A 6,030-nucleotide genomic window follows, 5' to 3' on the forward strand; every position below is an offset into this window, starting at 1 on the left:
GGGGGGGGGGGGGGGCAGAGGATTTTGGTGGAGGTATAGTGGGTTGGATGGAAATTGAGTATGAAAAATAAAGAAGAAAAAGAAGATGGTTGTTAGTGAAGAAGAAGAAGAAGAGGCATTGGGTGGGGGTAGGGTGATAGTTAAAAGAAGATTTTAATTTATTCTTTTACTTTATTTACTGTCAAACACACTTTTTTTTTTTACTTTTTGCCACGTCAGTTTTAAGGGGTAAAAAAATGTCATGATAGTTTAAGTGTGTAACTTATAACTTTTTGAGATAAGTTCAAGGGTTAATTTATGTTTTCCCCCCGTTATAAATGACCCAATAGTAAAAGTAAAATTAGCTTATAAACGTAAGTTAAAGTATAATTTTGACTTCGGAAAGGCTCAAAAATATCCCTAAAATCATCAGAAATAATTCACATTTACCCTTAAACTATATTCTGGCTTAAAACCACTCTTTCCGTCAATGTATTGGGTCATATTACCCTTCTAGTTAATAGAAGTATGATAAGTGTCACATGGAACAAAAGTATGTTAAGTGCCACATGGACGCCACATTAGCGTCAAACATTTTCCACTTTCACGTAGACTAATAAGATCCCTAATATCTAATTTTTCCCACAATTCTCTTAAGATACGATTTCACCCATTTCTCTTAATTTTCCCTCATTTCTCTATTTTTCTTACACTCTATTTGGATCATTGTTATCAATTGTTTCATAATGTACGGTATTGTATTGTACCATATTGTATTGTACTGTATGATAGATACGATGTTTGGCTAGATTGGATGTTTGTTATTGTTTATTAACATTTTAGTTGTTTGGTTTGACTGTATCGTAATGTATTGTAATTTATAAATCTACTAAAATATCCTTAATTATTCTAGGGTATGTGGTTTGATTAGAATTAAATAATACATGGTAAAGGTTAAAATAGTAATATGAAATAATGTGTAAGGATTTAATCCAAAAAAGAAATTAAGTAACAATGCGAACACACCAAATCGGTTGTTTCATAAAATGGGATTTTCATTGTTACATAACAATGAAATTTAACAATACAATACAGTACATCTTAAGTAACAATTAAAACAAACATGGTAGGTATTGTAACGATACAAATACAATACAATGGGGAACATCAAAACAGGGTGTTGGAAATTATTTCATCCCACCCCTTCCTCTCATTTCGTGATAAACAATTTCATAGATTTCTTCATTTTGCGGTCAGGTTTCGAAGTTGACATAAGATTTAAAAATAATGTCGAAATCTTTACTTGAAAAATCGTATACAAGAAAATGTCATTATGGTCTCAATGCTTTAAATTTTCAAAGTGATTTTTCTCGAGTACATGATTTCATTTCTTGATATTAAGTCTTAATCTTATTTATAACATGGTATTGTAATCTTCCTGCAGAAGCTGGAGATCTTTGTCAAAGCTTCACGTGAAAAAGCTTTGACTAAAAGCATATACTTGATGGAAACGGTAATTTGGATGATGAAAAGGTTTGGGAATTAAGCTTTCTCCAGAATTACTTCAAATTAGACGAGATCTTATAATAAACTTTTGGGAATTTTTTTTTAAAAAAATTGTTTAGAGAAATATGATAGTTTATAAAAGGAAGTATTAGTTTATTCCTTAAGCAGAGGAGTCTTGTGTCACGGACTTAGAGTTTTCGCTAAAGGATCTGTGCGGCGCTTGAAAACTTACTCATTACTCTTGCAAGATCTTGCAAGCAAGCCTTTAGACTAAGATCGCTAAGAGAATGAAAGGAAAAACTTAGAAAGATTAACTTGCTTTAAAACTAAGATCGATAAGAGAATGAAAGAAAAAACTTAGAAAGATACAACTTGCTTGATAATATACAAATGAGAGACCCTTCTATTTATACTACTTCGTAGGGGCCTTAGAGTAAATAATATTTACTTTAGAAGTCCTTACCATTTACACTTTGGTCCATTTATAGAATTCTATACTAGTCTAGAGAATTCAAAGGCTTTCCATGAAAGCTTCTAAATTATTCTAGAGTCTTCTTGGAAATTCTATAGTGTTCTATTAATCTCTCCGCAACTTTAGATTTTTTCTCCTTATTTCAGTGCCAAATTTAAACTGTGAATTGGCGGAACATGACACATGACTTTCAAAACTGACTTTGAACTTTCACTAACAATATGTAAATCATACCTGAAACCTGACAGACAATTCTTCCGAGCTAAAGATGACCAAGCTATCAAATTTAAAGCATTGACACCACAATGACATTTTCTTGCATACGATTTTTAAAGTGAAGATTCTAACATTGTTTTCAAATTTATGTCAACTTCAAAATCTAGCCGCGAGAACGAAGAAATCTTTGAAATAGTTTCTTACGAAATGAGGGGAAAGGGGTGGGGTGAAATCGTTTTTAAGGGGAATAGAGAAATGGGTAAAATCTATCTTAAGAGAAATGGGGAAATTAGATATTCGTGATTTTATTAGTCTACGTGAAAGTAGAGTCGTCAATATGGGTTAGGCTCGTTGGGCCAGCCTGGCCTAAACCGATATTTAATAGGGTTTGGCTAAAATATTTGGAGCTCATTTAATAAAAGGGGTTTTTAGCACGACTCGAATAAGCCTGCTGATTTGTGGGGCTTGAAAAATATAGGTAGAGTCGGCCAGTGGCCGATAAAAATTAATTAAAAATATATTATAATATTAAAATTCAACAATAAAGAGAGTCCAAACTCAAACACTTAGGTTTATATTTCTATTTAAATATTTATACTTTTACTTGACAAAAAACTTAATAAATATTATAAAGATAATTTTATTTATGGATTTGTCTAACAAGTAGTAACATTAACATCACGTAATATTGTTTTGTCATTATGATAATATTTTTAAATTATAATTTATAATTTAATTTAATAATTATAAAAAAAATTAAAAAGTGGGTTGGCCCGGCAAGCTTGTAACCCACGTACTTGTGGGTTGGACCAACCGTTTTTTGGTCCACGCCAAAAATGGGCTTGTCCGGCCAGACCCGTGTTAAAGTCTGTATGGGTTAGCCCGGATGGGGTGGGCTAGCCCATATTGACAGCTCTACGTGAAAGTGAGAAATGTTTGGCGCTTATGTGGCGTCCACTTGACACTTAATATATTTGTTTTAACTAGAAGGGTAAGTGTGACCCAATACTTTGAAAATAAGAATAGTTTTGAGCCGAAATATAGTTTAAGGGTAAATTTGAGTTATTCCCGATAGTTAAGGTATATCTTTTAGTCCTTTCCGTCTTGACTTTAACCCCCCCCCCCCCTCTTTTTTTATATACAGTGAAAAATAAAAATAGATTTAAAAATAAGACAAATTACCTTGTTCAAGAATGACAAAAGTCTTCATTATCTTTATTGAGAATAAGAGTGTTCAAAATCGAATCGTAATTGATAGGCAATCATAAAATTGACTTATTAGTTTATTGGTATTTGGTTGTTTAATAAATGATCGATGAACATATTAGAATTTTATAATTAACGGCTTATTGATATGGGGGCGGATTATTATAAATGGTTAATTCGTTAAGAATTGTCATACTTACACTTTCATCTTAAGTATATTAGGTCATTTTGAAATGAGGTCATTTTTTTTAAGAAAAAGTAATTGAAATGAGGTCATCTTTGGTATATTAGTCTCATTTCAATTATGTTTGTTAAGTAAAAAAATGACCGCAGTTCATAAAAAGAAAACAGAGGTTAGCTGATAAACCAATTAATAACTGTTCGATAATTTATAATTCGTTATCAAACCATCCGATATCTTGATTAGTATATTAACAAACTATACAATCAATATTTGGTAGATCAAATCATTAAGCGAGATTATTCGTCCGATCCACCACCGATCAGTAGCCCTAATTGAGAATGAAGTTAATATTAAATATTATCACAAAGATACAACACGAAATTAAATACCCTAAGACCAAAAACGGATAAGGAGAGAGTAGGGACCAATTGTTTTTGCTATTAAGAATCTGGGTTGTTAAAACTATTTTATTTCATTTTAATAAGGTAGTAATAACTAATAAAAAAAGTGGATATTGTGGTTTACTTTACAATTGTCAAATAAAAAATTGGAGACACGATCTAAATATGAGTTGTCACATACTTTTTTTTTTTAAAAAATTCATTGAGGTTAGTGGTGAGATCATAGAACTATTGAACACCTAAAATATTATGTTGATTTGTTGGATTGTTTTGTGAGACACGTGTATCCTTTGGAATAAATAACTACAACCTTTTATAAATTGATTACATGTAGAATGTGTATTAATTAATTATAACTTTGTAATAATTTATATTTAATTCTAGTGAGGATGTGTATTTTATGATTTTAACTTTTTAAGCTGAAATTGTGTTTGATTAAATTTTTTATAAAGAATATTTAAAATTTGAATGTATCTTTTAAAATATGGTGTAACTCCTCAATTTCTAAAGTAAAATTACTCAACTTAATTAATTACCTAAAACAAATGGTTAATATGCTCTATAAAGTGATATTTCTAAATAGAGAGTCGCATAATATCATAGATTAAATTACATATGTAAACTACAACATACTATTACCTAAAAAAAAATCGCTTTGTTTGAAATTTTCAAAATTGAAGTTGTATTTGGCTATAATTTTTACAAATAAAATTTGGTTGTTTGGAATGTATTTTACCTAACAAACATGAATACGATTTAAACGTGAAACATAATTGAAATGATAAAAAAAAATGTAGAGATTGATGAAGCAATAAAGTGCACATGAAGAAGTAAAGTTTCTATGAGTTAGTCATCATAAGAAAATGGAGAATTTGTTGAGACAAGTTGATGTATGAATCAAAATTTAAGATTATAGGGTATTTTGATGATTGAAAAATGTTATACAGGTGACAATCATAGAAAATATATATTCTTAATAAAAACTAATAATATTTAAAAAAAATTGAATATATATTCTCTTTCAGATATGTTAAGATATTCTAAATTTTTATTCCATGAAGCTTAATAGCGGGTTTGAAATTAAAAGTAATAAAAAAAAGAAAAAAGACATGTATGAATTTTATTGGAGTTTAAATTACTCAAAAAATTAAATTATTAAAAGTATGTCAAATGGAGAGTCATTTTTGACATTTTAAAAAGCTAAATAAGTAAAACGTCATTTATATCTTATTATACTTTTGAGTATTCATTTTCGTATTTGTTAAAAGATAATATCCCATCATCTTTACTTTAGACAAATAAGTTATCATATCAGATCAACATTAATCATACAAAAATGAGTATTTTATTCTTTCTTGATCATTTACTGAAAATTTTATTTTAATAATATTGATATTAACAAAATTTTACATAACATAATAAAAAATATATGTGCACACACATGCCAAGAAGTCAATTCAATTAAAATAAGCAAACAAATAATTAAAAAAAACAGCTGTTTCATTATATATTACTCCATATAGAATTAACGAAAGTGGTATTTTATCTTTTAATGGTACTCCAAACCTTTATGTATTAAAATAAAAATACTATATACAAGATTTGAAAGGGACAGTTTTCATTAGAAATGTCCCAATTAGTATTTTAATGAAGTAATATATGATCCACTTTCTTAATTTTGTGTCTCAATTTATATGTTAAATTTTTGAGATAATTGTCAAAATATTCATTTTTTTTAAGTTTCATATCTAAACTGTTGAAGTGTGAGTTTCATACCTAAACTATTACTTTTTAGTTTGACAAACACACCTCAGTGGTGTGTGTAATGCACTCTCTCTTTTATATGGAAAAACTTTGACACATAACATTCCGCATAGATAAAAAAATTTATCTAGATAAAAATTAAAAATTAAAGATTACTGTCCAAATAAAAAATTAAATTATTTTTCTTATCTCACTCCACTACCTCCTCCACGTACCCCCCTCCCCCGCGACAACCCCATCTTTTTTTTTAAGGAAAAAAAATTATTTATAAACTATTTTTAAAAATTTCATATTCCATCCTC

Source organism: Solanum pennellii, chromosome 9 (assembly GCF_001406875.1).
Source record: "Solanum pennellii chromosome 9, SPENNV200".
NCBI lineage: Eukaryota > Viridiplantae > Streptophyta > Magnoliopsida > Solanales > Solanaceae > Solanum > Solanum pennellii.